Source organism: Hylobates moloch, unplaced genomic scaffold, assembly GCF_009828535.3.
Source record: "Hylobates moloch isolate HMO894 unplaced genomic scaffold, HMol_V3 SCAFFOLD_15, whole genome shotgun sequence".
NCBI classification, from domain to species: domain Eukaryota; kingdom Metazoa; phylum Chordata; class Mammalia; order Primates; family Hylobatidae; genus Hylobates; species Hylobates moloch.
Window position 1 is genome coordinate 16,821,841 of NW_026652290.1, and position 23,287 is coordinate 16,845,127.

The window sequence follows — 23,287 nt, forward strand, 5'->3', positions numbered from 1 at the left end:
GAGAAGGCAGAGCTGATTTGAACTCCTGGCTCAACTCACCAGCCCTGTAGAGGTCCTCAGAGATGAGCCTTGTATTTCACTAAGCAGCCCCAGGAAGTGGTTTGGGGGACTTCAGAGCAGAATGGAGCAAGAGGAACACTGCCCTTGTTAGGGGCCAGAGGTCGGTGGGGTGTGAGTTAGTGATCCTCAGGCCAAGGGCCTCCACGGTAGGGTGGGACCCCTGGACCCACATAACCCACGCTTCCCAAAGGCCTTCACTGCAGATTTGATGGAGCTGCAGGAACCAGGACTCAGGAGGTGGCACCTGCAGGGCGGGGAGGAGAGGGACATGCAAATGAGGCCAGCCCATCCACAGCCCACTCCTCCTGGAAGCCCAGTCTGGTTGGCTCCTTGAACCTGATCTTCTAAACAGGACCAAAAAAAAAAAAAAAAAAAAAAAGTTGTGATTTCCCCTGACCAACCCATTTCTTTTTCCCCCTTCCCCAACCCCTGTGGAATTTGCACCCTCAAGAGGCACCTGGGGAGCCACCAGCAACTAAGAGTTCAAGGGGCTCCTCTGCATTTGGGGTCAGGCAGAGAGGAGCCACAGAAAGGGAACGTGAGTGGACAGTTGCAAGCTGTGAAAAGCCAAGTTGCCTCCAGGCATCTAGGCCTGCGTTTGGTTCCCATGACACTCTTACTGGCAGCGTTAATAACTAACCACGTCCCAGACAGGTGCTGGCGGCCTAGCCTTAGGAGTTCTTGTTCAGGGCTGGAAATGAGTCACTTCCCTTTTATAGTTTGCTAGGAGACTGAGTCACCCAGGGGCCGACCCTTTCACACAAGTTCTCACACCCTGGCCAACTAATATCCATGTTTGTACCCTAGACTTACCCATCTCCCAGGTCAGCCAGGCCCAGTGGGGCTGACCCTCATGGTCTATGTCAAACAGCATCCCCAGGAGTGACCCAGTCCCTGCCTTCTCCCTTTGTCCCTCTGCTCTCTCAATGGAGATGCCCACTCACTGTCCCAAGAGGCAGCTCCTGCCTGGGCAGCTGTCTGAGAAGGACAGAGTCTGACAGGTAGGCGCCCATGCCCAAGGCCCACTTAGATCCACCTCATCTTTGACCTTACTCTAAACACTGCTCTCATACGTCCTCAATCCTCTGTTTGGAAACCAAAAATACCAGAAGTGGAAAGTTCCAGAGCTGATGAACTAAAGGACAAAACTGCGATGCAGTAAGTCAGCTTCATCCCTCTCGGGAAGGGCAGAGGCTGAAAGCAGGTAAACTGAGGCCTGTGACTGTTAATACACTCCCCTACTTCAGAAGTCAGGTGAGAGGCAGGATAGGTCATCGAGTCCAAGGCTCCGAGCACCCACACTTGTCAGCTGGCTCTGGTGTCAACCTCTCAGGACTAATCTCCTGATAGACAACAAATAAACGTCAACCTCAGGACTAATCTCCTGATAGACAACAAATAAACGTCATTAGAGAAAATAAGCTCATATGCATTTTTCAGTAACCCTTCTTTCCCCACTCTCGTATGGCCTCTCTTATGTTTGCCAGCAGGTGGGTACCTATGCCCAAGACCCAGTGACATCCACCTCACCTTTGACCTTTACCCTAAACATTGTTCTCATAACTCCTCAACCCAAGGGGTGCATTTGGTCTCTCTTTAATTTAAAAAATTAATTTTTCTTAATTAAGAAAGAGAGTGTATTTAAGAGAAAAAGAAATAATGAAACTAAAAAACAGGAGGTTAAAAAAAAAAAACCTCCCCGAAATAGCTTGGGGATTTACTTTTTTTTTTTAATCCTCAGAAAGTCCCTCTTGCTACCTGGTTTCTAAAACAGACAATCAACAGAGATGACATCAGATTAAACAGCACTAGGTGTCTCACTGCCAGGGGCTCCAGACAGGTGTGAGACTGACAGGTTGAGAAAAGATGACACTATTTCTTCCCTTAGAAGATGAAAACCAAGAAGGAGAAATGACAGCAGAGGCTGAGCCCCGGGTGTGGTGGGAAACGTGACACCCTGCCAGCCGTTGGCCTTTTGGGTGAACTCTGCTCGCTCCTCTCCATGGGACGACACTGCAGCCCGGCGCTTGTTAGTTCCCCCATCTCTCAGGTATCACAGCCAAACTCACCCCAGGGGCTCAGAAAGCTCAGTCTGTGGCTGTCTCACCTCCACAGAGCCCCCTGGACTTTCCGAGCCTGCATTTTGAACTCTGTTGGCTGCGGCCGTGGCTTTCACTTGACCTCTGCAGAGAGAGAGGGGCTTTCCCTGGGACACACGTCTTGCACATAGCAGCTAAGAGCGCCAGCCAAGCTTCATCGATAGCACCAAGGGTCCAGATGCCAGGAGAGAGACTCCACCCCCAGAGGTGGCTCAAGAGTCCAAGTGAGTCATGAGGGCTGACCAGCGACCATAATGTCCCAGGGTGAAGTGGGAGGCCTGGAGATGGAGCCCGCTGCAGGGACAGGAACCACAGTGACTCACAGTTGGACCTGGAGGGGAAGTTCCATCTGCAAATCCTCTAAATGGCTCTGGTCCCCGGGTGAGCTCATCCGCACTGCCGCTGACACTCAGAACCAGGACTGGCTTCTTTCTCCCAGGGCCCGAGTTTTTCACTCTCAATTATGGTTATGGCAGAAACCAACATTCGAGCCGCAGCACCTCTCCCCTACCCACCACATACACACACACACATGATGGATGGACCTGGGGAGACAGCGTGTCCTCCTGGAGCGTCAGAGTTTTCATCTTTAAAAATAGTCCTTCCTCCTAATGATCTCACCACAGAAGCTTTTGGTGCTATACGGTAGGGAATGTGACAGTTCTTTAAAAGGAAGTATGTGAAATCCACACAAGGCAGTAACATTGTAATACCACTGTTCATAACTTTGGCTCCAGGGACCCGGCCATGAGGCTACCATCTTGCTCCATCTCCCTGGGCCATTGGTCTGGGAGCAGAAGATTGCAAGGCACCGGGGAGGAAAGTATCCACGTTGCCCAGGAGCCTGGCGGGATCACTCAGAAACAAACTCAACCTTGGGAGAAACACGCAGGGAAAGACCCCACCACTCCCATTGCCCTTTCCTTCTCTAAGCGTTTCCAGCAGACTGCAATATGTCCACAATTCTAAGGCTTCATCAGGTAGAAGGGGGTTCTGGCGTGGCCCCCAGCTAGCTCTCCGCCATGTGCATGAACAGCAAGGTCCCTCAACGAAGGGCACCAGGCATTCATTTCCCTTATAGGTTCTGTTTTCAGGTTACGTGCAGTCACAGGACAGTTGCTAATCACCACCAAGACGGCGCCGTCCTGGAAGCATTCTTAGAAAGACACGCTGGTTCTGTGAGCTCTGAAGCACCCTTAGCCTGTCCTGCCTGGAGGATCATTGTGGCTGCAGGAAGAGAAAGACAAAAGAGGAAAGACAGCCAAGTTGTCCTTTCTTGGAGGGAGGAGGAAGATGGGAGGGTGGTAAGAGGCTGCAAGACAACAAGGGGACCCAACAAAGAGCTTCAGGAGACCACGAAGAATGATCTCAAGCAGTATTAGCTGCTCCATGGCATGACAATGTCCCCGTTGGGTGTTCCCTGCACTCTGTACCCCTCATGCCCTAACACCATCAGAACAGGAGGAAGGGGGCATTTGCTGTCTCTCTCTTCCTACCCATCTTCCCCACTCCATTTCTTTTCTTTGCTGCTGGGGCTGCAATCTGCCAGTGTGACCCCTGGTGGTTCTGCAGGCAGCAGGGTGAGGAAAGAGACCCTCATATGAAGCCACGACCCCAATGCAAGAGGCTATCCTGAATCTGGGAGTCACGGTTGTTGAGGATCAGTCCCTGAGATGTGGCACCATGGCGTTTCACCTCATCACCACCATCAATGTCATTCTATGGTAACGTATGTGTGCCATTGTGTGCCCAGGACACAAACAGGCACATTCGATACCCCTCCTGCTTGGACCCTTCCCCTGCCATCCCCTCTCCCACTGGCCACCCTGTTGCTCTCAGCTTCCCTGTAAAGAGGACTTTTCACACTGAGTCAGATGACAGCATGCTTTGCTCAAAACCCTGCCTGGCTCCCAGGTCCCTCAGAGGGAAGGCCCAAGGCCTCTGGGCCTGACCTGGTCTGATGGTCACCGCCCCCCTCGGCGCTCAGCACTTACTGAGCTTGATTCTCAACCACACCATATACTCCCGCCTGCTTTGGGCCCCAATGTACCTGCTCCCTCTGTCCCAAAGGCTCTTCCCCAAAACATCCTCCTACAAGTCTGTGCTCAAATGTCACCTTCTCTATTCAGCCCTGCAACCTGCCCTCCACCTCTCTCCCTGTACCGCACACTGGAGCTGCCTTTCCTGCCTCTGTGTTGTTGTTTTTTTTTTTTCCATAACACTATCACCTCCTTACATACTAGATAATTTACATACTTTCTATTTTTTACTGTTTGGCCTGCCCTACCTTGACAGCCAGTGTGGCTACAGGACAGGAAAGACAAAAGAGGAATGATGCCTGACCCAAGGCTTCTCGTCTTTCCTGGCCCCATGATATGGTTTGGCTCTGTCCCTACTCAAATCTCATCTTGAATTGTAGCTCCTATAACTCCCAGTGTCGTGGGAGAGACCTGGTGGGAGTTAATTGAATCATGGGGGCAGTTTCCCCCATCCTGTTCTCATGGTAGTGAATAAGCCTCACGAGATCTGAAGATTTTATAAGGGGAAATCCCTTTTGCTTGGTTCTCATTCTCTATTGCCTGCCACCACATAAGACATGCCTTTCACCTTCCACCATGATTATGAGGCCTCCCCAGCCATGCAGGGGAGGTATGTCTGTATCAGCAGACATATGTCTCAGGTATGTCTGTATCAGCAGCATGAAAATGGACTAATATACCCCATTAGAAGCCAAACTCCATGCCAGCAGAACGGAGCCTGTTTTGTTCAGTGTCTGTTCTCTGCCTAGAGCAGTGCCAGCAAACAGTGAGTGTCCCATAAATATCTACTAGGTGAGTGAATGAATGAATGAACCGATGAACAAGTGAAGGGTGGAATTACTGCCACTCACGGGGAGGAGGCTATGCATCTCATGGAATGAGCTGGTCTTCAGGGTGGGGTTCCCTGGGGAGTGGGGGCAGAGGGCTGGCAAAGGCAGAAAGTGCTGCTTCCAGAAAGGCAGTGCCTGCAGTTTGCCTGGAAATCCCCTTGGCATCACTCATTAACTAACCCCCACCCCAATACACATCCAAACCCAAACAGTAGCTGAAGAGTAACTTCAACCATAGACTCTCTTTCCAGGCTGACGCTCCCACTGGTGAGTACATGCCATCATCTGGGCACCTACTGCGTGCTCCTTCGATCCCAGGATGAGCAGTGAAGAAAGGATGGTGGGGGATGAAAGAGATCCCCTCCCACCCTCATCCCACTCTCAAGGCACTAGCTGGAAGGCAGAGCCAGCACTGCAGGTGAAGCTCTGAAGGTGAGGCGGTGGGCAGGTAAAGGAGCTGCCAGCCCCATGGTGCCATGGCTGTGGGGTTTTAAGCAGGTGAGGTGCACAGATGGTGACACAGGGAGGGGGTGTGCTGAGCACAGTGGTAGGGTACAGTCAAGTCCAGTCTTGGGGTGGGATACAGACCAGGTGAGCTAGGCTGAAAGGATCCAAATGTGAGTGGGAAGTGATGGGAAGTGAGGTGGAGTGTCCGATGAGATTTGGTTGCTGGGACAATAAACAGAGAGCCATGATGGGTTTTTATGAATAAGAAAATGCCATGTCCAATACTGGATTTCAGAAAGAGGCTTAGGGAAGATACCGATAGGATTACTTTGGGGAGGAAAGACTTGGAGTCCAAAGGCTGGGGCCCCTTGTGGTTATCCCAGCTTGTTCTATGAAAGCCAACATGAGAGGGGTGACTGGGAGAAGGGAGGGAAAGGATCAAATGGAAGATTGCTGTGGAGTCATTGTCAGGACTTAGTATTCTAGTGAGTGGGGGAGTTAAAACCAATGTCCACCTTCCTTCTACTTGAGCCGTGTGGAATACGATAAAGATAAATAAGGAAGGGAACTAATAGGCATCTACTATGACCTAGACTTTGGATTTGGTTATTTCATTCAATTCTCAATCTCCCCTGAGTACAGGGTATTAGCATCAGCATCTTACAGATGAGGAAACTGAGGCTTTGTAATTTACCCAAGATCATATCCAGAGCTAGGGAGATTGTAAAACACAGAAGAAAACCACTGACATTCATTGTAAATGCATAATACATCCCAGGCACTTAACTGTATATTCTTTCATTTCACTTCAAAACATGGAAGAGATTATTTTTATGATCTCCATTTTATAAATGTGGAAAGCATAGTCCAGAAAAGTGAAGGTCACCAGCCCCAGGTCACAAAGCAAAGATGCAGTGGAAATGGGATTTGAACCCAGGGCATCCGGGTCCACACTCTACCACTATACTAGACCGATAGTGACAAACTTGCAACATAATCTGTCTAGTTCCAAAAATGTGTTTGCATTGCACAGCAACTCAAGCAGTATTAGCTGCTCTGTGGCATGGTAATGTCCCCATTGGGTATTCCCTGCACTCTCTACCCCTCATGCCCTAACACCATAAGAACAGGAGGAAGGGGGCATTTGCTTTCTCTCCCTCTCTCCTCCTACCCATTTTCCCCACTCCATTTCCTTTTTTTTTTTTTTTTTTTTTTTTTTTTTGCTGCTGGGCCTGCAATCTGCCAGTATGACCCCCGGTGGCTCTGCAGGCAGCAGGGACAACCCTCTCCCAGGCTTCACACTAGTAGAGATGATCTGTTGTTTCCAATCAAATCTCACCATGTTCTGAGCTTCCAGCTTAGTACTTACTACTGAGACTTACATCCAGTGCTGTAACTGTTGTGGATTGTGGAATCTAGACAGCCCTGGGCAAACCCAGCCCTTGCAGTAGGAGAGAAGCCCCTTGTTCCAATCCTGTTTTATTGGGAGCAGACTTCATTCGGCAGCATGCCAGAAAGCCCTGATATCCCATTTAACCCCATGGACAGTCTCTGTTCTCCTGAAGGCCAGCAGGTGCAATCCACCTGTTTATCTCCTGGACCCACAGGCTTTGAGTCACCTGCTTCATGTTCTCCCTGCAAACTGCAAGACCTCTGTGCCCTGGAGTGGACTCAGTGTGTTCAGGGCAGGTAGCAGGAGCTATTGCATGGTGCCCCAGGGAGCTGGGAAGATTCATGGTCACTCGAAACAGCAATTGATCCCAGCAACAGTCCAGGCCTGGCTCCCTCACTAGTTAACTGTGTGACCTTGGGCGAGTGACTGAACTTCAGTCTCCCCATCTGTAGTTGGGCATAACAGGACCTGACTGCTAGAGTTGTGAGAGGTAAAAATGAGTTGATTCAAGTAAAAGCCAGGAGCACACAGCCTGGCCTGAATTAATTGTGATGACTGTTTGTACTTATTAACCCCTGTATCTGGGGCTCTCCAATGGCTAACTGCAAAGCTCCCGCCTGCAAACTGCTGCTCTGAGCTGGGGGCATTAGGGATGTCTGGGCAAAGGATTGCACTGAAGAAGGAGCAAAACCTCAAAGCAAGAAGAGCCACAGGGAGGCAGCTGTACTATGACTGCCAAGTGCAACTCACCTCTTTCTTGTCCTTTCCTGGTTCAAAGCACCCACCGAGTCAGCCAGAAACCTCTAATTCCGCCTAGAAAAATAAGGGAAGAATTACACCAGGAGGCAAGATAATGAAACTCACCTTGAAGCTTAAATGTGGATGGAGTGGTTCTTCAGTGCCAGACAGCTCCCCCCAAGCACATAGGAGTTTAATAGCTGTTTATTCTTCCATATAGACTAAAACTACATTCATCAGAAAAAGGGCAGTAATTCATTTCCTATTCCAATTATGGATACGGCAAACTGAAGAACATTTTCAAAGAAATACAGTTTATTATGATCACAAACTTGACCTAGAATAAACTAAGATGTAAATAGATATTTACACTGGATAGTAATTTTTTTCAAGTTATAAAAATACTTCAGTTTACAATGGACATTTAGTACAAAACAACCTAATGCCACAGTGCCAAGTTGTTCTGTTTTTATTGGGTCTTTTACTCCTATGATCCTATTTCTGAATGTTTATACGTTCTAATTTATTATATGTCTGAATTCACTGAATTGGATGACATATGAGGAGCATCTAGTGCCATGTCTGGTCCCTATTAAGCACTCAATAAACATCAGCTATACTATTATTAATTACACATTCTTGTTGTGGGTTTCTCTTTCATTCCACCCATATAATTCCTGAACAAACGTACACAGATATCAGCATAGTTGCTGCTGCTAAAATAGATATTTAATCTTTAAACCCAACCTCTGTTCAATCTAGTTCAGACACCAGGAAGAGTAGTATTTCAAAAGGTGTTTAAAGATAATAGCCCCATTCTACCTTTCCCCATCATTAGGCTCGGAGAAATCACTCTAGACCCTTAGGTTGGCAAATGAAAACAGAGAGAAGAAAGAAAAAAGGGAAAAAGAATACCATCAGATTTGAAACAGAAAACTTGTAACCTTCACACACAAGAGAAAGGATTGTCTCTGGCTGGTGTTTGTTCTTTTGCTGGGTGTACATTATACATGATCACTCCGGTGGTTTCTGAGTTACTGAGGACAGGACTGGGCTGGTACCCTGTGGCCAACTCCTACCACCAGCACCTACCACCAGATCAGATTGGAGGTCCCCTTGGGCTCCAGCACCCCCACTCCCCACAGCAGCAATACATGTTTGCTGGGCCTGCCTCCCACTACCACACCCATGAACTTAACCCAGGACCAACCTCGAATGCATAGGCTCTTGACTGCAGGGCAAAGGAGGTTGACAGTTTTAGTCCCAATGAATCATGCAACACTTGGGACCTAACTGGCCGATGCCGGACCTAACCTGCAAATGCTAGAAAACTCACCGCAACAGAGCAAGCAGAACTCCACAAGACCCACCAACTCCAACCCCGGCACCTGGAATGGGTTCCTGTTTCTACTTTATACAGAGCCACCCCCATGCACAACCCATTTTCAGTTTGTTACTAGGTAGGAGGCATCCAATAAACTCATTCAAGCTAAAGCCCAGCTGAATGGATGTAGCTTCAGTGTTACCCCTCCATGGGGGATGTGCATTTTATTCTGACTCAGTCTTAACTCTTCACCCTGTCCCCGTGAAGCCTCAATTCTGCCAATTTAATAATGGCGGAGATTGCGGAGAGAGAGTAGTGGGACACTGGAGAGGGATCTTTTTGAAATCCTACAGTGGGGAGTAGGCGAAAGAGGGAAGGCAGAGGCTTACAGCCGAGGCTCTCAGACCTGGCTACTCATGGAAATCCCTGCCCCCTCCCCTGGGCAGCTGGAAAATCATTCTGAAGCCTGAGCCCCACCCCTAGGGGTTCTGATTGCTACAGGTGAGGCCTGGGCACTAGGATTTTTTTTTTTTTTTTTTAAGTTCCCCAGGTAAGTTTAATAAGTAGCAGACTCAGGATCATCTGGCCGTCTTGCTGAAATTTGCATTCAGGGGGTCTGGGGTGGCAGCCTGAGATTCTGCCTTTCTAAAATGCTCTTGGATGAACCCAGCACCGGGGGTCCTCAGAACACTCTGAGTTGCAAGGACTTAGAGGTATCCCCTCTTGCCCCTCCTACGCCCCCGAGGAACCTCAGGCAAGCTGACCACACCCCTACCTCCAGCCACAGCTTTCTCCTCTGGGGTGGAAAACACCACTTTTCCAGGAGGCCCCAGAGACATGCCCAGTTGACTTCTCGAGTGCCAACTGGGTAAGAGACATTACTCATGTCCCAAGAGACAGCTGCCCCCTTCCCCCTTTCCTGTAATCCTGTTCTAAGCAGTCCAGCTTGTACCCTGAAGTGCACCTGGATCACTGCATTCAACACAATGGTTTGTTTCTGCTCTGGTCCTTAAAGGGAGTAGGGGTCTCTTGCCTGCTGGCTTTTTGCATTGGCAGGATGATCAGGGCCACCAAGACACAGGGCCGCCCAGGGAGCCTGACTCTGTCCGGGGCCCACTGGCCTTGGCATCTGCCCTGTGAAGCCCTTCCGTGGCTTCACACACACCTCCCCACCACGTAGCACTGCCCTTACTGTCCTCACCGCGGACGGCGGTGGGACAGGGAGTGGATGGCACTCCCTCGGAAAGAGGCCAACAGCAGCACGCCACGCCCGACTCCAAACCTCTGAGGGAGGCCACAGACTGCAACTGGCTACCCACAACCTGCCCCCAAGGGTCCCTCCCTGCCTTCTGCACCCCTGGCCCCACCCCTCCCGGTTCCTTCCAGACATTCCCGGGGATGCCTGGAGCCATACACCACCTAGTGGTTCCCAGCTCAACACCAGCAACAAGACACCTCCAACCAAGACCGGAAGAGCCCTCTCTTCCAGGACACCTTAGACTGAGGAACCAAGAAATAAAAGGGCCAGCAGGTGAGGCCACAAGAAGGCATTAGGCTGGAATACGTCCAGTCCCACAAACTCGCCACCTTCTCCAAAAAGTGCACCAGGAAGGCAGGAGGCCGTGCTGGAAAAGGCGGCCACACGCTACAGGAAAAGACCAGGGTAGAGAGGGAAAAATACCTGGAATGGGAAATGGGATGTCAACACTTTATGAGCTAGAGCCCCCTCTTTGGCCAGAATGAGAGTTGCAGGTTGGGGGAATTCTTGGACATTCTTGATGGGTCCAAAATCAAAGCGGAGTGATTTCAACAAAACATGCCAAGTAGTCAAGAAGCCAAACCACTGGGTCCAACTTCTAGAAACCTACTCAAGGCCAACACATCCACTGGGCCCCCAATACTTATAGGGGGACTAAGAAAATGTTCTAATTCCTTTTAAAACGAGAATGAATAAAATGACGGTAATATGAATGCCTAGATAACAATGAATCCAGCCTGGATTCTATTCATCCTTGTATCACTGTAATTGTAAAATACAATTTTTTTTTTGTTTTTGAGATGGAGTCTCACTCTGTCTCCCAGCCTGGAGTGCAGTGGCGCGATCTCGGCTCACTGCAACCTCCACCTTCCAGGTTCAAGCGATTCTCCTGACTCAGCCTCCAAAGCAGCTGGCACGAGCCAGCACACCTGGTTAAGTTTTATATTTTTAGTAGAGATGGGGTTTCACTATGTTGACCAGGCTGGTCTCAAACTCCTGATCTCATGTGATCCACCTGACTTGGCCTCTCAAAGTGCTGGGATTACAAGCGTGAGCCACTGTGCCCGGCTGTAAAATACAATTTTTAATGTTTTATTTTTATGGAGGAAGGGCCCTAGGAAGACAAAAGTGCCAAAGATCGTCAACATCACCATTTGGTTCTGAGTTTACCTACTTTTTTTCCAGTCTCCAAATGTGTCAGCCTTTACTGAAACCCCTTGTTGAATGCTCTTTCTGGGAGACCCCCACTTGCCTCCCATAGGTACATCCTTTTTACTCTGGGTTCTATTGAAAGTTTTCTGACCCACTCCAGGCAAGTTCATCTGAGGCCCCGGCACCCTGGGCCTGTTTCTGGCCAGGCAGAAGCTCCAACAGCTGCCACCCCCGCCTGTGTGTGAGAAGTGCAGTCTGGCAGGACGGAGCAGCAACTCTGAAGTCCAAACACACACACTCAGCCCCCTGCAGCATAAACACGGAGCATACATCACACCCAGGCCTATAAAAGATAATTATACAATCTGATCTGGCAAATTAGTGCCGCAGAATGTCTAATTCTCACAATGAATTCCAGGGTTGGATCGGCAGGAAAAATTAACCTGGATCTTTATTGGGATTTGCCCCCAGGTCAGGATTAGGGTTTATTTATCTCCTTTATTTTCCTGCTGCAGGAGGGTGGAAGGCCTTCTCTCCTGCCCGCCCCTCCCCACCGCATCCAGGCTTGGCTTTTTGATAAGCAAGCTGCCTGGTGATCTTTCCCATGCACTACCTAACCCAGCTCAGCTAAAATCAAAGAAAGCACCAACTAGGAGATATGTATGATTTTTTTTCATAAGGAAGAGAAGTTTAGGCATCCCATATCAAGGGATTCACTAGTTGGAACAAACTCAATACAAGGTAAACACAAGAATGAACATTTCCAGATGGCAATGTACCTCCTAATTATTCTGGCCCGGCCCTGAAATGTTTACTTGGAGAACACTCACATATACACATTTCTCCAAACACCTTTTTCTTTCTTTCTCTCTTTCATTTGCTCTCCCTTTCCAAGGAGTCTTTCCAGAGGAGATAGTGATTAACAGGAGTCGGTACTCATCTCCTGTGCTCATTAAAGAGCTAGATCACCAAAGAATTGTTACCGCAACGCCAAGACAAGTTGACACCAAGCAAGGATTATCTTTCATCTAACAAAAACAAACCTGATGGCAGGCCGGCAAGTTTTCTCCTCTCTTTTTCTATCTTCCTGGGGGTTTTCCCTGCAGAAGATCATTCCCTACACAAACTCCCAAGTCAGCCCTGCAATGACCACACACCCAGAGCTTAAAAGACAAGGTTCCAGTCAATATAGAGGGTTAGCATTCACACTTTTAGCCTACAGAAAATGTAAGCCTGTCAGATACATAAGGCAAGCTTCCCTGCATCTAATACTCATGTGATCTGCTCACAACATTCTTAAAAAGTACCTCTCTCTGAAACTGACCTGGGTGAAAGAGAAACTGTGCTTTTCTGGGCTTACCAGCGGAGGGTTTAAAGTATTTTGCTCTGGTGTGGGCACCAAACTCCTCCACTTTGGGTTAAGGTTTATCATATGTGGGAACCTCACCTAAAAAAACATATATACACGGGCAGAGGTGTGTATGTGTGTGCGCCCACATGTGTGCATACATATATATATATATATATATTTTTTTTTTTTCAAGGACAATGACTTTATGGAAAAACAAACCAGTTCTAAACAACTGCCTCTGACTTAAAGCAATGAAAGTGTTGTTTTCTTGTGCCTCGCCCAGAGGGATTCTAGGTGACCCAGTGAGAGGTGGTGGAAAGAGAGACCGGAACGTGCAAACTTATCATCAGCTGGAGTGTAATCTTCATACAGTTCTAGCCAAATCGCAAACTCCAGTTCCAAATTGAGTGAGACAAGCATGCACTTTTTGGAAGGAGATAAACACCCACTCCGTGCAGGCTACACTGAGGAGTCACATAAGGAGCTGAGAGACAGCAAAGAAAAATATCCCTCTTCCTGAACGGTGAACACAGAGATGCCAGCTTCATTCTGAACAGCCATCCATTCTAGGTGTGAATAGAGGCCATGAATGCGGAGTAAGAGAATGCCAAGTAGTCAGTAAAAATGCTGTAGACACAAGGAAAACACAATCTCAGCATATTATTAAATGATCAAAATCATGTCACACATGCATGGGTTCTAGAGGCAGAGTTGCAAACTAAAATCTTAGTCTAGACTTTTTTTTTTTTTTTTTTTTGAGACGGAGTTTCGTTCTTGTTGCCCACGCTGGAGTTCAATGGCGCAACCTCAGCTCACTGCAACCTCCGCCTACCAGGTTCAAGTGATTCTCCTGCCTCAGCCTTTGGAGTAGCTGGGATTACGGGTGTCCATCACCACGCTCAGCTAATTTTTTGTATTTTTAGTACAGATGGGGTTTCGCCATGTTGGCCAAGCTGGTCTCAAACTCCTGACTTCAGGTGATCCACCCGCCTCGGCCTCCCAAAGTGCTGGGATTACAGGCGTGAGCCACTGTGCCCAGCTTAGTCTAGACACCTTCTGGGTGTCCATTTTCTCAACTGAAAAAAGGGGATGGCTGTAGTGACTACTTCTTGCCCCTTGTAAACCCTCTACAACCATAATTGTTATTTTTATTTGAGGATGTAAAACAGGTCTATGCTTTTTTCCATATTGCTTATTTCTATATATACAATTAATTCTAAATTAAACTGTGTTTTCAACTGCTTTGCATATTTCCTGCACCATAGCAAGTAATCCATAAATGTTAGCTATTGCTAATACCGTAAAAAAAAATTATAGAATTGCACGGGTTATAAAAACAAACTTGGAAGAAGGAAGCAAAAGGTTAACATTAGTTATCTCTGGGTAGTCAGTTTAAGAGTGATTTGTTTTCCTATTTTTACATGTCTAAAATAAACAGGCATTGTTTGGTGAAGACAAAAGTGTCATGGTATTTAAAAGATAATAAAAATAAGGTAGACATTCATTGTTTTGAACTAGAAATAAAACTATTAAGTGTACTTTAAAAAAAGAACAGTAAAAATAGAAGCTACACACTTGTTTGCTAAATCAGAAATGGCTTAGAAATCAAGGATAAAAAGTACCCCCAATACGGTAGTCTTGGGACCACTGACATGACCCAAAGCGAGATAAGAGCCAGACACACCCAGATGGCAAGTTCTGCTGTCAATTACAGGGATGGGAGGACAGCTCTTTCCACTGAATGATACAGCCAATACTGGCTTGAATGTGAACCTGACTGAGAATCCTAACCCAGCTGACAGGCTGCAGGCCACAGGGTTGAACAGACCTGCTCTGTGGCATTTCCCAAATACCTGTGCCATTATAGACAGACGGTTCTCACAACACCCGCCTTTCGGTTCAGGACCTACAGCCCCTTGCACTTCCCCACGCCTGTTACACAAGCCCAGGCTGGGAGCAGAGAGCAAGCTCCACGACAGCCTGCAGAGGCCATGCCAGAAATACGGGGTCTGCGGCCCCATATGAGCCCAGGAAAGCAAGAGTAGACTTGATCCTCAGAATCCTTCTGCCAGCTCTTCAGGCCTCCCAAGAAGGTGGGAATGCAGGTGACAAGCGGGCCTCCCTCAAGTGCCCAGAGCTCCGAAGCTCCCCCTTACTTTCTTGGCTCCCCTTCTTCCTCCCAGGTCCAGCACAAAGGGGAATCCAAGGCACAGTCCTCAGCCCATCCTAATTCTTGTTGCTTCCCCTCTTCCTTGAAGATGTCCCAAACCACTGTTCCGGACCTTTTTCCTAAGCCCCATTTTGCCAAATGCCTACAGGGCAGGCTGATGACTGATTCCAGCCAGGATCTCAAATTCACCACATCCAAACAAATCCCCATATATCCTCAACCAGGCTCCTCTCAGTACCTCCCCATTTCAGGGAACTGAACCTCACTCTCTTGGTCATCCAGATGGGGTGCCCTCCCCTCCCATAAAGCTCATCACTGGAGCCAAGCACCTCTGCTAATGCTGTTCATGATCCATCTTCTCTTACATTCCTATGACCATGAGAATGGCTAACCTCAGGTCTAGGATATTCTCATAATAATAATGTCATGTATTTGTTTATTATGTCTCTTCTTTCTTTCCTTCCTTCCTTCCTTTCTTGCTTGCTTCCTTCTCCGCCGCCACCCCCCCGCCCCCCACAACTCCTTCTCTCTTTCTTTCATTTTTATTTTTGAGACAGAATCTTGCTCTGCCACCCAGGCTGGAGTACAATGGCCTGATCATGGCTCACTGCAGCCTCAACCTTGTAGGCTCAAGCAACCGCTTTGCCTCAGCCTCCCGAGTAGCTGGGACTACAGACCCGCACCATCACACCCAGCTAATTTTTAAAATTTTTGTAGAGATGGCGTCTCCCTATTTTGCCCAGGCTGGTCTTAAACTCTTGGCTTGAGCCATCCTCCCACCTCAGCCTCCCACAGGGCTAGGAATACAGGTGTGAGCCACTGCACCTGGCCTCATCTCTTTACATATGTTCCTTTACTTAATTTCCTCGACAATCCTCCCTCATCTTGCATCATTTCTTGCCCTGTACACTGCTCTTCCATTCACTTGCTCTTTCCTTAGCCTGAAACATTTTGCTTAACTTTCAAAGTCTCCACTCAGACCGCACTTCAGAGCCTAATCTGAAATCATATTTGTTTATTTCATTTTGGTTTGAGTCTCTGTCCACGAGATTGTTAAGATCCTTGAGTGCAGACAGCTTGTCTATTTTATTCTCCGTTTTACAATCAGCACCTGAAACGGGCCCTTTTAGGGTTGAACGAATGAATGAACATGAGCATCCCTAGGTGAAAGATATGGCAAGGAGGTACAGGAAGATTTAAAACTTGTTCAAGGTCCTATGGCTGGTAAGTGGGTGTGTCAACCTCTGCACCAAGGTTCTCTTTGCACAGGGGTAAAGCTGTGAGTGACCTTCTACTGTTAAAGCAACCCCCCATGTGGCTCCTTGATTTCAGACTTGCCTCTTCTGGTCCCCTCTACGGAGTTTTCCCAGCTGCTCATTCTAAAACACCAATTAGTTCTGCCAATCTCTGCTCAGTAGTTATCAAGGGCTCTCTACTGCCTTCCATGTACAGACCCAATCTCTCTGCCTGAAATGAGAGGCCATCTGTACTCTGACCCCTTCTCTTCCCTCTCCAGCCTTGTTTGTAAGATGTCCCTATAGGCATCTTATCTCATATCTACCCCGCCACACACACTAAAGCTCACTGCTCCCCACCACCTGTAACACCTTCCCCGCTTTGCCTCTCTGCAATACGTTCCCTTGAAGCCCACTCCAAGTCCCACCACCCACAGAAAGCCTGATTTTCTGGCCCTTGGTGAAGGCTCCTACTTGAGCCTCAGGGTTCACTGCCTATGTCCCATGCTTAGCAGTAAGCATAAGATAATGGGGGACCAGGCGTGGTGGCTCGTGCCTGTAATCCCAGCACTTTGGGAGGACGAGGTGGGTGGATTGCCTGAGCTCAGGAGTTCGAGACCAGCCTGGGCAACATGGTGAAACCCCATCTCTACTAAACTACAAAAAAATTAGCTGGGTGTGGTGGCGTGCGCCTGTAGTTCCAGCTATTCCGGAGGCTGAAGCACAAGAATCACTTGAACCCTGGGGGCAGAGGTTGCAGTGAGTTGAGATCGCACCACTGCACTCCAGCCTGGACGACGGAGCAAGACTCTGTCTCCAAAATAATAATAACAGTAAGATAATGGGAAAAAGGCTATCCATCCTCTTGCTCCAAAAAGACCTTAAATTCCTTTAGGGTGGGTAATAGGCCTCATGTGTTTGAATTCCTAGAGCCTAGCACAGTGCACAACTCATTCATAGGAGTAGCCCTGGTTAACTGAGAGCATGCTATGCCCCTCGCTCTGTGATCTGTGGTCCTCCACCAACCTGTGCAGACAACCTCCACAACGGCAGAGTTCTCTGGAGACTGCTAAACTAGAAGGGCTGGACTTTCTGCTCTTGGTGGCTTGTCCATCCCTCCAGTCTTTCCCAATCCACCTCCATCTGGAGCTGCCAATGACTGTCCAAGTTTCAGCTCTCTCCCGGGTCTTCCTAGAGCAGAGTAGTCACTAACTTGAACTTAAAGATGGAGTCCAACCCACTGTGCTTAAAAAAAAAAAAAAATCAAAAGTTTATGAGCCCATCGGGGGTTTCCTCCTTTAAAATCACATCTTTGCCCCTAGGGATACCCACTGAATACGGTGTCCATACCCATCAGCAAAGCAGAGGCCACAGAGGCCGAGCACCCCCGGCAGAGATCATGATGTCACTGTGGTTGAACGCTGCTCCCAGCCTGTGAAGGCAGAACCACAGAAGGTGTACTAGGCCCAGGTCCACCAACCTTATGCCAAGCCTTAGCCCCTATGTCTCGGTTTCACCATGTTTAAATGGAAAATAAAATGCTCCACTCAAAAACACTTTTCCAATGATATTTTAAGGAAAAATGAGATCACAGAAAATTAGGGAGGTAAGTTTAAATGGTGTGACCCCAAGCAACTTTTTTTTTTTTTTTTCCAAAGAATCCCAAGAGGCTTGTTCACCAGAATGGTGGGAGGGGTGGGGAAGAACATTGGGGAAGACTGTAAGCCCCAGAGACCACCTGCACAGCAGCAACACTTACGCTAATGTGAAATGCTCGCAATGCTATAAAAGCCCACACCTATTGCAAACAGCTCTGTCCTCCCGGTCCTCATGCGCAACCGGACCTTGAAGTCCTTAGGTTTGTAAAAGCTGCCGACCGGCCAGGTCAACATCTGTCCCTGCCAGAGATACCAAATGTTTCCTAAACCCACCCCAAGCCCAGCTCACTGAGCTATGAATAGTTATTAATGTTAACTCACGGCATTAATTAAAAAACGTTCAGCCAGGCAAATTCTCATATTTTTAAAAAGTCATTTGGGTAATCGCCTTTCCATGCCGCAAACTTTCCAAACGACTGACAGGTTGACATTTCACAATGTTGTTTGTTTTAATCAAGAAGGGGGGGATGTCAGTGTGGTTCCCCAGTTCATTTTTCAGGTGCCTTGATTTATTGATTGGCAAATCCCCACTTAATAGCTATACAGCGAGGCTGGGGATGAAGGTGACTCCCGCCGCCCTGGGTTGGTGTCTGGACTGGTGAGGAGGGAAATGGCTGCAGGGCCATGCCCTAGCCCTTCCTCCCCCTTCTCTTGAGTTTTAACACCCAGCCCCCAGGGACCAGGGCCACACTGCGTGACTCCCAACCTTTATTTCAGAGGCTCACCCTCCCTACCAGACGAGGGCGACTTCCTGAACCAACACCGAAGGCAGTGGTGCTGGTTCAGCAAACTCAGGAGTCGGGGGCAGAGTGGACTGAACCCTTGGTGGTTTTCCAACCTAGTTCTTCAAAGCAGTAGAGCTCAGAGTCAAGCCAGTTCTATGAGTCTGAATCCCGTCTCCACTGTTTATCATCCTTGCACAAATGCCTTAATTTCTCTGTGCCTCAGTTTCCTCATCTGTCAAAAATGGATATAATAATAGTATCTACCTATAAGTCCGTTCTGAGGGTGAAATCAATTAATATTTGTAATGCACCTGATATGGTTTGGCTGTGTCCCCACGCAAATCTCAATTTGATTTGTATCTCCCAGAATTCCCACATGTTGTGGGAGGGACCCAGGGGGAGGTAATTGAATCACGGGGGCCAGTCTTTCCCGTGCAATCTCATGATAGTGAGTAAGTCTCGGGTGATCTAAGGGGTTTATCAGGGGTTTCCACTTTTGTCTCTTCCTCATTTTCTCTTGCCACCGCCATGTAAGAAGTCCCTTTTGCCTCCCGCCATGATTCTGAGGCCTCCCCAGCGGTGTGGAACTGTTGAGTCCAGTTAAACCTCTTTTTCTTCCCAGGCTTGGGTATGTCTTTATCAGCAACGTGAAAACGAACTAATACAGCACTTCAAACAGTATCTGCAGTAAAATAAATGCTGTGTTTGTGTGGGTTTAAAAACCTCCCTCGTCCCTCCCAAACTCTAATCCAGGAACCCAACAGTCAACTGACAACAGACTTGGATGTGCCCTGGCTGACGTGAGCAGGACAGGCTGGACCTCACCCATTGCTCTGGTGCCCTGCTTTCCCAGGGCGCCACTGACGCCTCTCCAAGGCCCAGCCAGTCCTAGAGCACACGGTTTGAAAGCCACTGCTTATTCTCAAGACTGACCATCTTCAGCTTTCTACTGGACACACACACGCCTGCCCATGGCAAGAAGTCTTTTATGGAAAGCCAAACGCATTCTCCTGGAAAGGCCACACGGAGCACTCCAGGCTCCCTCTCCAGGTGTCCCCCCACCCCCTGTGTCTGGCGGCAAATGGCTAATGACAGATGGGCAGCCGGGGGAGGCCTGAGGTTTGCATGGAGGCTCACACTCACCCCCCAGCGCATCACCACCAGGAGAACACTGCAGCCAAACAGCCTAATGGAAACAGACAGCAGCGACCACACAGCCCTTAGGGAAGAAGTTTTCTTAAAGAAAAAAAACACCACTCAGCCCTCAGGCAACCTTATAACAACAAAAGACAAGAAACTAGTGAGCAAAGACCTCTCTCTACAATCACCGGCACACCATAAGGTATTTCAGTATTGATGGAACGCCTACTATGTGCCAGGGATTAGACCAGGCACCAGAAATGCAAAGAAGATAAGGCAGTTTCCAGGCTTTCCAGAGTGGAAATCTACTAAGAAAGATGATACCAACTAACACTTATATTTTGTGATATGGGTTATATATGTTTGTGTATATTATATATAATATATACATTAATATATAGAATATGCTCCATATGCACACTGAGGCTGGGGGAGAAGGTGGCTCCCACCTCCCTGGGTTATCGGGGTGGGGGCGTCTGAGCTGGTGAGGAGGGAAATGGCCACAGGGTCATTTGACAAAGGGTTAACTTGGAAAGAAAGCTATTGGGTATATCTGAGTATGAATGGCAACTCTGGTATTCTCTAGCTGTGCCATCTTGGACACCGAGGTTTTTATAGCTTTTTAAGGCATGCACACCACCAGGCAGGCAGATAATAGGTGATCAATTAATCACCAAGGACAGAAAATGAGAAAGCCTGGCAGAGGTGGTATGTGAACGAGGCCATAGGGAGGTACTTGGCTGTGCTCAAAGTCAGACGAGTGGGAGGAGCTCCCAGGAGTGCAGGGGTCGCGTGGCCTCGGGCCTGCATTTACACTGCTTTATCGTCTCCATTGGCAAGATCTGAACCATCCTTCCTCCTCCTTCCTGTCTCTCTGGGGTGTCTGGAGGCACAGAAGAACCACGTTGGGGGGCGGTGGTCAAGGGATGGGGAGAGGTTGAAGATCTTCGATTGCAGAAGGAAAGCCAGCTAGGAGGTAAAAGGATGATTCTTTTCCTTGTGGAAGCCATGTATGGGCAATGGTTGAAGGTGTTTATCAGAAGACCCTAACAGAAAAGAAATGATTCACCAGGTAAGAATGTGCAGATATTCTGAAATACTAAACTGAAATCCTAAAGCCCCATAATATGACACCTTCTTTGCCAGGCTCGGCTGACTTTAAAAAAGCCTCGTGCTGTGACCAGGAGCCTGATGGGAAGGTTGTTTAGCTGGGCTCTCCTAATCCCAAGGTCACCCCAGAGCACAGGACGATGGGCCCCTCTTGGAACCAGGCAACCAGGGGAACCCAGGCCTGCTCCTCGTGTCAACCTACTGGCTTCTGTGCTGTGGTGGGACTGTGGTTTTCAGAAAGTTACTTAAACCCAAAGTCTGAGATAAAGACAGCAATGGGAGCCTCAGTCATCCCGTTCTGCTTCCGACATGGGACCCATCAGTACCCCTGCACACCTGCTAGCCCAACAGACATGATTAACCAGGGAGGAAGGCAGGGAGGAAGAAGGTGGGCAGCAAAGCAAGAGAGGTCTGACCCTCCTCCCGAAAGTCTCAGAAACCCCAAACATGTGGTTAAACAGCCTCTTGAGGAGTATCACTTTGCATACTATGGCATGTGTATAAAGGAGCAAAGAATAAACACATGCCTTGCCTCCAAGGGCTTACAGTCAAATGCAGAAACTCAGCATAGCCCAACTCCACAGCGCACATATACAGGCTGTAGAATCATGCATGAAACCAAGACACGTGCAAGCAAAGTTTTACCAATGTATGCAATTCAAGGTTCAAGTTTATAACTGAGGAGGCGGAGAATGGGTATGCTAATTGCCGTAAATGTTTCAGAAAAAAAATAGGTAGAATTTCAAATTAATGTAGGCATCAGTACAAGCTTAGGACTATTGGTTTCCAGTATCATTTAGTATACATGCAACTCTTTCTACCGGGCTGTTCAGAGCCCCATATCGTCTGCCTCCAACTCTCATGGCTTCCAAGTTTCTAGCTGGGTTTGTATTACAAGAACTTGCAGGCCTATGTTTCTGTTTCTGTTAAGATGGGTGCCTCTTGAAGGCATGGTCCAGAACTAAGTATCTTTTTCTGTTGTGAGATGAATGTAAAACATGTCAGAGTTTCACCTTAAGAAATCCCACTCCAGCCAGGCTCCGTGGCTCACACCTGTAATCCCAGCACTTTGGGAGGCCGAGGTGGGTGGATCACCTGAGGTCAGGAGTTCAAGACCACCCTGGCCAACATGGTGAAACCCTGTCTCTATGAAAAATACAAAAAATTAGCTGGGCGTGGTGGTGGGCGCCTGTAATCCCAGCTACTCAGGAGGCTGAGGCAGGAGAATCGCTTGAACCTGGGAGGCAGAAGTTGCAGTGAACTGATACCGCACCATTGCACTCCAGCTTGGGCAACAAGAGCGAAACTCCATCTCAAAAAAAAGAAAAGAAAAGAAAAGAAACCCCACTTCCCAAAATATCCTCCATTTAGTATAGGGATGGAGATTATTCCAGTATCTTGCGTGTAGAAAGATGTAGAGGAGTCCAATTCTGCCAGGCCGTTTCCAATAAATAACAGGCAAAACTTCGCATCATGTGGTCAAGAGATTGTTGAGAGAACTGAAGGCTGTAACTTTGACCACTAAATGGCTTAGGAGCCTCAGATAGACACTTGCCTTATTTACATCTTTACAAATTGTATACTTTGTATACAATTTGTTGTATACAATTTGTTGGATATTTGCACCTTGGGTTTTTTTTTGTTTTTTTTTGTCCATGGTTATGTAGGATCAGTGAAATACGGGTGCCCAACTTTGGGGTAAAGGGAAGCCTTGGGGTGGAAGCAAAGCCAAGCCTAAAACTCCCAGCCCAGCCATTATTGTCTAGACGTCAGGGCCTGCAAGATTCATACTGTCCTCCCAAAAAATGTCCTGGGCCTCTTGTGTAGACATTCATACCAACTAGGCCCTTCAACCAGAAGGTTTTGACTATCAGAAGATACTTAGAGAAGACTCCAAAGTTCCCAACCTCTAGGCATTTGAGAATTCATAACCAAAACCAGGCTCTCAGTTTAAAGGGATACTGTGATGAGCGACAAAACACGTGAGCCTTTTGAGCCCATCTGCAGAAAGTGTCCACTTGACACGGTCACACAATGAGTAGCCTCTGAGGTGCCTGGGGCCACCTCTCACCCAGGCAACAGCAGAAGGAACTGGGGACTTCTACTAACACCAAATCAGAACCTACTACTTTTAGATACTGCCAAGAAGCAGGAGACCACAATTTATTGGTTAAGAAAAATACTCCCATAATTAATTATTCATCTCTGCCAATAACAATAACAACCAATAGTGAGAACCCATGATCCTGTTTGCATTTCTTTTCTCCATCTAAAATAAATACACCAATAAAAATTTAAAAATAAGTAAGGCCAGGCACGGTTGCTCACATCTGTAATCTCAGCAATTTGGGAGGCAGAGGTGGGAGGATTGCTTGAGGCCAGGAGTTCAATACCACCTGGTCAACATGGGAAGACCCTGTCTCTACTTTATTTTTTTTTTATTTTTTGAGACGGAGTCTCACTCTGTCGTCCAGGCTGGAGCGCAGTGGTGCGATCTCGGCTCACTACAATCTCCGCCTCCTGGGTTCAAGCTATTCTCCTGCCTCAGCCTCCCGAGT

At 48.0% G+C, this 23,287-nt stretch overlaps 1 long non-coding RNA gene across 1 annotated transcript in view; it reads right to left on the bottom strand.

The window, feature by feature from the left end:
• Positions 1 to 23,287, bottom strand: part of LOC116483061 (uncharacterized) — a 186,395-nt gene that overhangs the window by 17,550 nt on the left and 145,558 nt on the right. Inside the window, exon 2 of the long non-coding RNA XR_009209966.1 lies at positions 7,619 to 7,681. This is a non-coding gene — a long non-coding RNA (uncharacterized LOC116483061). The remainder of the gene's footprint in view (positions 1 to 7,618; positions 7,682 to 23,287) is intronic.